At 31.5% G+C, this 12,376-nt stretch overlaps 1 pseudogene; it reads right to left on the minus strand.

Annotated features, from left to right (window-relative positions):
• Nucleotides 1-12,376, minus strand: part of LOC128185245 (E3 ubiquitin-protein ligase RNF213-like) — a 209,364-nt pseudogene that overhangs the window by 50,378 nt on the left and 146,610 nt on the right.

The raw sequence follows: 12,376 nt of genomic DNA on the forward strand, positions 1-12,376 counted from the left end.
AAAGAAAAAGAATGTTTTGTTTTTCGATTCTCGTCTTTAAGGATTGTGCACTATAAGAACTAAACAACAATGACTTTAACTTCTATAAAAAAAAAAGCATGTGTTCTTATTATTTTCTCATGAATTAAAGCCTCCTGTATAAACCATCATACTTTCTGTGGTAACTTTTTGCCAGTTTTACGCGCAAAGACTTTCGTTAACTTGCCAAATTAAAACAGGTACATGTTAACATGTAAAGCTTTTTACACTCATACTACACAAATCACTTACAAAATAACATTGTAACGACCTTTATGAGATCCCAACAAACAACTTTTCCAGCGACAGCAATATCGAAATCCTAACCGTTTTTTAGTTATTAAGCAAAATCTTTTGAGGGCTACTGGCCCTTAATTTAAGGGGCCAGCCCTTTTTTATTGGTGTCAAATGAAAGCCCTTAACATTATGCACAACTTTTGTTCTATATGTAATTAGGAAATATTTCAAACTAAAAAGTTACGAAGCTAAAACATGAGAAAAATTTCGCTATTTTTAAAACATAGATTTCGATTGATTAATTCGAGTGAATTATTGGAAGAAACTAAAATCCAAAAATCAGAGGACAATATTCAAAGTGTCAATAATAAAGATTTTTAACTATAAATTATTTGCTACGGACCATTTCGGAGCCTTTGTCTGGAAACTAACGTCCCTAAAATTTTAGAAAAAGGGGAATAACTCAAAACCGGAAGTTGCGATTTCAATTTTTTTTGTGCTCTCGAAACCTAATTCAATTTACAATAAACCGTGAAAATTTGAATGAAATCAGATGACAAACAAAAAAGTTATTGAGGATTTAAAAACGTCTAGAAGAAGAAAAATTATAATGAAGAAGAACCATCAGAATCAGTACAAGGTCTTCCGTTGGAAACGGAAGACCTTAAAAATCGAACAGAGTATATACAAAATGAAGAAAAAAATGGTTCAACATATCAAGCATTATATCATTATAATGTGTTTATTCCCGCGCACTTGCGCGGGCTATCATATGGAATATAATTTCCTAATGATTTACTCACTGATCGACCAGCTTTTAATATTAATGTTCACTTCATCTCCTGATGTCACAAACCTACTCAGTATGTTAAGAGGTCGACGCGAAAGCGTGGTCGGCATGCTTGCGGCAAACGGAAAAACTTATGTTTTGAGTTGAGGGCCCCAGAAAGTTATGATAGTGTCATTCATTATCTGATCAGGTATGAATTGAAACGGTGGTCAATAGATTTATCATTATTATTGATAAAAGTTTTTCTTAAGGTTTGAAAGAATTTTGTAAACAAACTTGCTGTCATAGGCAGATTTACACTTACGTGAATCATTTATGAATGACGTTTTCATTTCTCCATGCATAAATTAAACCGAATATTTAATTAATACCATTGAATAACCTTGTGTATTCATCACAGTGTTTTCTTTTATACAGATCATCACACTGACAAAGTTTGGGTCGTGTTTACAACGTAGCAAACACAGCGTTAAAATGACATGTATGGTTTTAAACATATACCAACTTGTACGCATTTCAACGAAAATTCAATTTCATCTTTGAATTTTTACTTGGAGAATAGGGCTTTTTACTCACATTTTACTTAAAAATAAACAAAAATTAATCTTATTCGTTAATTAAACATAAAAATTATAAGATAAATATTTAACATATTCTATCATTTGCAGTTCGTAACCTTTTCATAAAGTGTTTATTTCTGTGTCACAAGACAAAGTGAAAAAATGTCTTGAGAAGAGACATAATTATAAGAATATTGTCAGAACACTATTTCATCCTTCTAAGTTTATTGTACATAAATGAAATCGGATGAATTTTTAACGCTTAACAACATTTTTTCTTTTCTCAGAAAAATGTACATCTGAGGTCATTTAAATAGAGTGAATACAGAGTATTAGTATATTAGATATAAAGAGCTCATCATGTATTTTAAAGAATTGAGTTATACTTGGTTTGTCCGAATTCACGTGTATCCTGCTGACATTTATAATTGACGAAATAAGAAAACAAAACGTATCAAATATTTGTTTATTTATTTAATAGAAATACTTGTGTTATACAAGATCTTAAATGTTCTCCCTGTTTAGAACATGAGCACTGTTATATTAAAATTATTACTGTAATTAAATTATGCACTGTACATAACTTTTGCAGGTGCATTTTTACATTTCAGCCCGATGTCGCCTTTTACCGTGTTATTTAATGTTTATGCTTTTGTGTGGCAGAAGGGCGTTACAGTAGTCACTATCATGAATTATGTGCACTAGGTGCATCATTCAAATTATGTTTTCAACATCTATTATTTTAAGTCTAAAAATGTATATTTGAAACACACAGATAATTACAAGTAAATTAATTCAACTGTTTTATAATGTTGAAAAACGAAAGCTAATCATTAATTTAATATACATTAAATGAGTTTGATTGCTCCTGAACTTATAGGTACATGTAAAATATGTTGGCACAGGTAATATTCATTTTTAAAGTCGCAAATATTTTAACGTTATTATTATTATAATTTTATAAAGCGCACAATTTTACAAATAAATATGCAATCAATGGCGCTGTACACACAAATAAAATACATAGATTTATTATACATGCAGAATTTAAAATGTTGTCTAAGAAGAGTTCACAGTTTTTTTTTTGGTTTTTTTTTTTGGTTTGTTACAATATAACCAAAATTAAATCGAATGTTCTTTTTTAATATGATATAGGCGTTTCATTATAGCGTACGCCAAAGAAGATGTTTTTCTTATCCAAACAAACAGTACATGGAAACCGACAAGATTTATATAGAATATAAGTATAAAATAATATCATTTTTTCATATATGTGGTATTTTAATAAAAAGTAAGTTATTCCTTTTGACTGAACAAAAATTTCCATATTTACCTCCTTCAAAAACATTCGTAGAATCTTGAAGTCACTGTGTTGTGCATGATCTTCCAGTGTTTTTTTCAGATGGTCCAGTGTTATTGGAGATTTGTATCTCCACACTATTGGAATATCCTCAAGTTTATCTAAGTTCACCTCCTCACTTGCCTCTCTTTCAACCAGCAATCGCATAAAGGGATCTGTTGCTAAAATTAACAGTTTCAACATATTTTAATAGAACTCACAACCTGAAATTTTTGGAAGGACATGCTTTTTGAGACAATTATTTAAATTAAGCTTCACAATATATACTAATGCAACTTGTTTCAAAAATTCTATAAATTTCGACGAAATTTGAAAATAACAGATACTGAAAATGTTTTACAGTCAAGGTAAATCAACATGTGTCGAACCAAGCGGTTTTAACTTGTATGTCTGTAAACCCGTACCCGTTTATTACTGATGTTATGTCGATCATTTAACGCAAAAATATAGCTGATTAGGGTACTTTATAGGAAACATTCTGAATAAATGGTTTTGCTTACTGTAACAAATTCACTTTATCAAGATATTTACGACTTGGTACAATGAAATTGAATTAACTTTTTTTTTACAGGGATTCATCCTTTATCGTTACCTTACCAATGCCCCCACATCTAATAACCTAACACCAATGTCCTTAACTAATGGTCTAGGTTATTTAGATACATGTAACTACTCTTGGACCAATGCCCCTTGAAAACCGTTCTAACTAAAGGTCCTGGGTTCTGCCCTATGACAAATGCCCCAAGACAATTGGACTATCCAAAGGGTGCTGGCTTGGTTTCTAACCAATTGATGTCTTTAGTTCATTTTAACACTTGTACTGTTGTGCAGGCTTATTCAGCCTTTAAAGCCAAGTGCCAAAGGTGCAATGATTAAAACTAGCGCAACGATCCTATACTGCTTATTCATCCTAAATTTAGCCTTTCGTATTATAGATAGATTTTTCAGTCCTAATGTGTCCTCTACTTAAAATAGACTCAGTCTGCTTTCCGTGAGAATCTGCAGTGATCACGCTCTCTGGTTCTGTCGACCACTGCCTGATATAAAGCATCAGAATGAACGTTTCATTCAAACAAGGGGACAGGTTTTAACCAAGGTAAAATCATGTATCTCTTTTTTCTAAATTAAGCAAAAGTATAACCTGATTAGTCTCGGAGGTTTAGTTTTGTCAGGTAAGTCTTAAATTTAGAGGGTAAACAATACATGTAACAACTCTACACAAAATGAAAAATTCTTTTTTCTTGATAAACATGTCTATAATTATCGATCTTTTAAAATTATTGAAGAAGTGTTTCTAAAAGATGTCAATAATATAAACCTAGAATTAGTCCATTTTTTAATTTCAAAGAATACTTTACGACGCTTTCATTAAAATCCATAGTTAAAATTATGAAATTAAATTGTTCAAATACAGTCAATAAATCATTTTCCTACCTATACGGTTGTCTTCCTTGATGTTTTTATTCAAATTGGATAAAAGGTTGTCTAGATCCTGAAAAAAAGTGAAAAATGGGATAGTATAGTGATGCAAAATATAATTGTATGATGAATGTCAATATTGACCAAAAAAATTAAAATAAGACCCTCAATGGTTCTTCCAAAAACGATTCAGCAAATTGTTTCCCCCATTTATTTCGCGCATCCTCAGTTTGCAGCTGCCCTACATCACTGTCACTAATATGACCTAAACCACACAAATAGTAAATGAAACATAATAATGGACTTTTACAGACCTTAAATTTGTTGTTTGTTTCATTCTTAATAAAGCATAAGTAATACAGCTAATATTTTTATATCTAACGAGCAAATATAAAAAAAACCTGTTTGGGCTGTCGTGAAAGTATTGCAGATGTAGTGTAACAGTAGGTATACATCTTCTTCGCACTTGCCAGCTTCATTTTGCAGAATTAGTATATCCTCTTCCATATGGCTCCATATATCGTCAATAATGATGTCTTCAGAGTCAGTTGATTTTAAAAGTGTGTTAATTGCCTATAAGATATGTAAACTATTTGCTCATAATTTATTTTTTAGAGTATTCAATTATTACAAGACATTTCATCTCTAAAAGTTAAACTAAATAATATACTGTAGAAGCAGAAATTTTCTTTGAGGATTTAGTTTCTTTTTTTCGTTGGCAGTATATATCAACAAAATTAAATTTGTGACAAATTTTTAACCCAAGAATTAATGAATACAAAGAGATTACAATATGACGAAATTAAATGCTAACAAAATTTATTTGGTTTAAAAACACGAAATTGTGACACCACGAAAATATGTGCCCCTACAGTAGATCTTACTTCTGTTTTGGAATAAATAGTTGCATAGATAAATATCCCGAAGTCCTATTACATTAAAGACTAAAAATTGTTCTTGTCTTATGTTTCAAAAGCTAATCAATGTGTCACTTATAGATGTGTGCTATCCAGCGAAAATCTTTGTATCTTAAGGTGTAAGGGTTAATATTAAGACTTTTTTAATTGTGTACATCGAGGGGAAATGAGATTTGTGAAAAAGGCTAAACTGTCGGGAGATTTTATAGATTATATTTTATCATGGAATGCACGTGTTAAAAATAAATAGATAAAACATTGTAAGAGTATTTGCCGTTCTTAAAAGTATCTCACTACAATTGTGCGGCAAAAACATCGCGGGACAAATTGTAAAGGTTTTTGTATTTCCACAGTTTACTTATTGCTGGACACATGCACATAATAATTACCTTTGGATATTTAGAAGCACCCAAATACATTGCAATGCGAGTAAAAATTCGCAATGTCGTGCACTGTATAGAAGGAAGGTCAAAAACATCTTTTTGTTGCGTTATAGAAGGAAGGTCAATAACATCTTTTAGATGCGTGGCTGTGTCTTCTAAGACTTGCCCTTTCTCTGTTGTTTCCTCACTAAAAGGATAGATTTAAAAAAAATTTAAAAATGTCCTCGTAAACTTTTTAACAGACTAGAAATAGGACTGTGTTACAGTACCCGCAACGTTATTTTTTACAATTCTATCCTATCGTATCGTGTATCAATCCTATCGTATCGTGCGTGTATACTGTTCTAACGTGCGTTATTTCCTATCCTATCGTGCGTGTAGACTGTTCTATCGTGCGTTAATCCTATACAGCGTGCGTTAATCCTATCAGGTTTATCGTTTAATTTTAACAGTTTTTCCGTGTATCCTATCGTGTTAATCGTTCCATGCCTTTTCATGAGCAAGTAAATTATTTCAAAGTTGCAAGTCGTTCAGTGCGCCGTATACGAAAATTTATTGAACAAGAATTGTAAAATCCTTTCCAGCATTCTATTATGATACTAATTTCTTAATGTTTTAGATCAAAATTAACCAATACTACATGTAAATCATATTTTTAAGCATTTATAATGAAAAATTTATGCAAACTATCGAAGTTCTTAGGAACAAGGTAACATATTTACCTGTATATCGAATATATTTAATCGTACGCGGAGTGTACTGTTTATATGGATATATTTTTTTGTACATTCTTTGAATATTATGAGGTGATAATTTTGGTCGGGGTGTGATCAATTCCAATAAAGCTCGAAGGGAATAAATCTTTATTCGTATGTGTTCTTGCTCAAATTCTGTCATAATAAGTTTATTCGTAAAGATCGTTTAAAGCGATTATCATGAACATCGTTTATCCTCTCCTATCGTGTATCAATGCTATCCAACCGTGCTTGTATACTGTTCTATCGTGCGTTAATCATATTCTATCGTGCGTGTATACTGTTCTATCGTGCGTTAATGCTATCCTATCGTGCGTGAATCCTATCCTATCGTTTATCTTGTAAAAAATAACGTTGCGGGTACTGTAACTATCAATTCAATTATTGTCATAAAATTATGTGATGTAAGCAGGCCGATCTGGTCAATTAACTAATAACAATACAATACACAAACTGCATAATTATATATAAAATACTCGTTTCATGTGACGTTTACATGTATATTAAACTATATGAACCTTCTGATACACCTTTAGTCTTCAAAGTTATCCCACTTTAAATTTAATTCAATGTAGGTAGCAGCATTTTATTGAAAAAAGTTTTCTCTTGTCTTCTAAAAAACATGACATTAACTGCTAGGTTTTAATTTGTTTTGTATAAAATAACACAAAAGACAATTTAAATGGTGTTTAAGAATAAAAATGAATTTAACGAAAGTAGTACCCTTCGTCCATCTGTCGCAGTTCACCTATTTCACCATCACTTGACATGCAAACCTTTATACTTTGGGTTTCGTCTTCCGAGGTGTCACTCTGAAAAAAAAAGTTACACAAAACTTTCTAAGTTTAGGAAATTATACACAGTACGAATGTCAATCAAAATATACGAAGGCAATGTTGTTGTGTATCATATATTTTTCATGAAAGTCATAATTAACAGATCAATCTGTGCACCCACACTTATGTTATTGATATGCGAAGATTTAGTCCATTTGATATATCGGTATTTTTGCTACCCTTTCTTTAAAACAACATGTTTTGTTACCACGGCGCACAGTAACGTTCAAAACATGACGTCAAGATTAAACACGCACAGTTTATAGATATACCTCATCTTTATATCACGCTTAGTTTCTTGTGTGTTAACGTTTCTCCTTACAATTCAAAATGGCACTGAACCACTTAACATCTTATTTGCACACATTTGTTCGAGAATCGTAATTTTGTTCTTCAAAGTTTTCATTTTCTAACCGATAATGTTTTAGTTTACAGTAAGGATAACCCTGAACGTCGGTTGACGTTACTTATTTTTAGACCAACTATTTACAGATATTCTACTCTCTTTCAGACTGTTTTATATTCAAAATACAATTACACCCCCCCCCCCACAACATTTATTACAGTTAAACACAAACTTGCAAATAATTGTTGACGTGTTTTGCACCACTGAGCATTTTCACAGCATGTATCGGCTTTTTCCCGAGTTAAATCCATTTTGTTTGTACTTCTCGTTGCGCCGTGACGTCCGGCGACGTCGATGTTTTTAGTCAATTCTAAAGAGGACTATCTGTCTTTAGTTACTAATATCTGTTCGACAAAACGGTAAATACCGTCATTATTTGGAACATAGAATATCATGACTATACTTAATTTGAGGTTTCAATGTTATTTGGTTTTGAGCCCAATTCATAGAGATATTAATTTCAACCTTATATGGTTTATTGATGACATAACACAAATTTTAACCGTGCGCCGTGACCTCATTTGTTCACGATTAGATTCTAAATAATTCTTAGACATAAAGTAATTTATTAACTTTTTTTCTTGTCAATTGTTTAAAACTATCGTTAAATTATGTCTACCAAATTTAGTAATGATATGACGTTAAGTAACATAGCTATGACGGAAGTCTTCGTATTTTTTGATTAACCCTCGTATTTATTTTACACCGTTCATCCACGGACAGTCATATTTTACCACATTCAATTTTAATGTTAAATTCCAAACTCATTGATAGTATTTTTGTAAATTCTTATGAATATTGTGTCATATCTACGAAAGCCGAGAAGGATCATTCGAGATTCGAGATTCGAAATACGAGATTCGAATTACGAGATTCAAGATTCGAATTCGAGATTCAATATCTAAATTAACCAATCAAATCATGGATCTGAAACCTGTATCCTAGCAACATCAAACTGTTTTAAATAAAGATCATTCGTACATGCTCTTTCCTACAATATATAGTCCTAATTTAATTTGTCAGTTATTCTGTCCCCACTTCGTTCTCTCTTCGTTTTCCAGGCTTTTTTTTTTATTTGGCTCGGCAAATTAATTTCAAACTTTCTGTGTAGCTCCATAACGATGCACTATAGATAAATTATGAGTAGTTTTGCTTTTGATAAACAGGTATATATATATATATATATATATATATATATATATATATATATATATATATATATATATATATATATATATATATATATATATATATAAACACACACACACACGTACTTAATTAAATTTGACTTTTATAATCGGATTTAATGTTCCAATAAATATAGGGTAGGAAAGAGTAGACGGGACTTTTTTGCGCATATCCTACTGTGCCATTCATTCAACACAGGCATTAGCACTCATCGAGTTCGACTTTCATTTTTTTATCCACTGGTTTTAAAGCTATTAATTTTTGAAAATATTTCGAATTTATGGCCTGATTATATATAAATTAGAGCTGCGCTGGTGCATCTATTTACCCAAATGGACCAAAAATAGAACTAAATGAATCTAAAAAATTTGTCAAAATTAGTTTTAAACGACTCATTTTTCAATTCTAATCGGGTATGTCCTTTAGAAAAATCTTGAACCACACACATGTTTAGCAAATAAAACGACAATTGTTTCATTTTTTTTATGGGGAGGGGGTGGTGCCGGTAAAAGACATGTATTGTTTGTGGCAGTTGGGCTATACTCTCATTTGTTATAATAGGTATTACTCCATATTGATATAAAATGAAAGTTTCCAATTACACTGTACATAGCTTCTATAATGCATTTTGACCCGCGCGATACTTTAAGACAATTTTCAAAGCATTTAATGTAATTCAACCGATCATTTTTGGAAATAATTTTTCTGGATCCCCGCCTGATACGTCCGCCTCCATGTACATTAGAATGACATGTACGTTGACCATAATATGTAAACATTAACTTAATCGGCTATGTTATGTGACGATAACATTTTTTATCAATGTATTTGCAGGATAGGTAACAAATAACAGCCTATTTGTTGATTTCCGCACTGGTTATTTGAGATAATTTGCCGCCATCTTCTATGCATTCCCCACACCACACACAGTTTCTTTATTTGGTGTTCTGTGTGTATGGCAACAAATTGGGGTAGGAAACTACAGAGACACTCAACTTGGGTGTGATACATATGCCTGTCTATACCTTCTATTCTTTCTTGTTGATATATCAATGAATGAATTATAACAAACTACAACAATAGATTTTGAAAAATTCATGCACAATCAAATTTTTAAAATGTTACTGTTCTCTGCACAAGAAATCGGCAATGTGAACAAATTGACACCCTATCATCCCTACCTTTAATTGTACAGAATATGTATCCTTCTATATTGAAAACAATGCCAAAAGTAAGCCTCATAAGAGGTTGTTTACTCAAGAAAAGGGAAAAAATTGTATATATTAATAATTCCGTATGATGTGATAATATTTCAATGATTAGTTTATAATCATAGTACTAGTGTATGCCTGTATACATAAAAAACGATAGGTAATGCTTATATTTATTGGTGAAACCTGGACTGATTATTTATATTTAGATTAAAACGTAATTTAGATACTAATCTTCATGCGCGGAGGGGGTCTATAAAGGAGGGGGTCTGGACTTTCATCGGTAAAATTGAAGCTTAATATACATAGTAAAATTATTGAAAATTGGCTTAGGACCCCCTACCGAAAAAAAAATTGGCTCCGCTTATGAAGCTCTCTACCATAACCGCATTTTTACACAAAAAGGGTGAATAAAACCGGGTTTTAAACTACTGGTGGTGAAATACCCCATGTTCAAACGCATCAGGTGGAAATGCACAAGGGCAAACAAAATCACATAGATCTGCGAAACACACTGCATTATTACTATTCTACTTGAATATTCTGTGTAAAAATAAATACAAACAATTATTTAGTTAGCTAGGGAGAAGTGAACATAGCATTTATTTGTATATAAGAGCATGTACTATTAATCTTTATTTAGAACAGTTTGATGTCGCTAGGATACGTGTTTTCAGATCCTTGATTGGTTAATTAGATATTGAATCTCGAATTTCGAATCTCGAATCTCGTATTTCGAATCTCGTATTTCGAATCTCGTATCTCGAATGATCCTTCTCGGCTTTCGTACATATCAGCTAGCATACGACAAAACATGTATTTTTTATATCTCTTTTGCCGTACACAAACCGTCTAAGATACTTACATCGTCTTCAACAAATATTTGTTCTGCCTCTGCAATATACATTGGTATAGTGTTTAAAAATCAACAACATCACGCATCTTAAAGTGTCGGATCAAAATTAATGATACTTGGCCGGTGTAAAGAAGAATAATGACCCCCGATGAATTTTCGACGTAGAATAATGTACCCTAGCTAAAGAATATTTGGATTATTTGAGGAAAAAGACCCAGGGGTCATTTTTCTTTATGTTAAACATGAAGAGAAAAGATCCCCGTAGAAAAATTATCCCCGCCGCAACCAAGTATAGATATGAGTTACCCCATAATCATAAAATATATTCGACTTTAATGAAATTACTTACATTCTCACTGTGTTCAGCTGATTAGAAAGTTAAAACCAATAAATTTGTTTCGTATCTCTGTATTGTAACATTAAAACAAATTGATTGTTCAAAGGACATGGTCACAATTTTGGTCATTTTTTCGATTTTAATGTTTACATTACTTCAGTATGGCATTTTAATAAGCAACCAAAATTTGAGTGTCATTTGTTGAGTTATAAGAGATTTACAGAGCTTGCAATTCTTTGCTATGTAAACAAAGCTTGTAACAAAGCTTTTGTTTACATTTTGAATGTTGGAGTGAAAATTCTAGCTTTAGAGCTAAAATGAATGCTTTAAACGACGTTGAAACTGTTCATGCTTAAAATGAATAAGAAGATAGAAACATCAGCCTGAAATGATTTTTACTTTTATACTGTACCAATTTAAATGCAAACAAAAACATGGTACGAGCTCTGTTAACATGAAAAAGAATTACGAGCAAATAAAAACAAAAAAAACAAAATCTGAATAAAATCGTGACTATGCCCCTTTAAGAGTTAGGTTTCTTCCCTCGTCGGCTTCTGGCTGGAAAATGTCATTCACGGTGTTTTTGCTAGATACATGTATGTTGGGTAGAGAAGGTGATGTCCTCTATAGTGTGATAAGTCGTGCAATTTGCAATTTTTTCTTTCACTTTCAATGGTACAGTTACAATTACAGATTGTTTTGAAGATTTTCATAAAAGTATTTGAGAATGAGTCAAAACATTGTTAAACCATGAAACAACTAACGACGGAGCACAACTAATACAGCATAGGTCACTTTGATCACAATTTCTTATCGATTCTAATCGATGGAGTTATAATTAGTCTACATTAAAACTAACATAACCATTTGCAAACAAAAAATGTTTTAAAGAAATACATGTTTTTAATTCTAACCTTGTTTTGCAATGATTTCATCTTCATGATCTTCGCCTTGTGGCATTGTCGGAAGTAATACATCCTTGATTTAAAAAATCAATTTAGAAAGAATTTAAATTTAAAAAAAAGTTCTGTAGCAAATACCGTATGATATTATTATTTATGCTGATTGCATATTACTTTTTTTTTTTTATCTCATATCAAATA

Source organism: Crassostrea angulata, chromosome 5 (genome assembly GCF_025612915.1).
Source record: "Crassostrea angulata isolate pt1a10 chromosome 5, ASM2561291v2, whole genome shotgun sequence".
Lineage (NCBI taxonomy): Eukaryota > Metazoa > Mollusca > Bivalvia > Ostreida > Ostreidae > Magallana > Magallana angulata.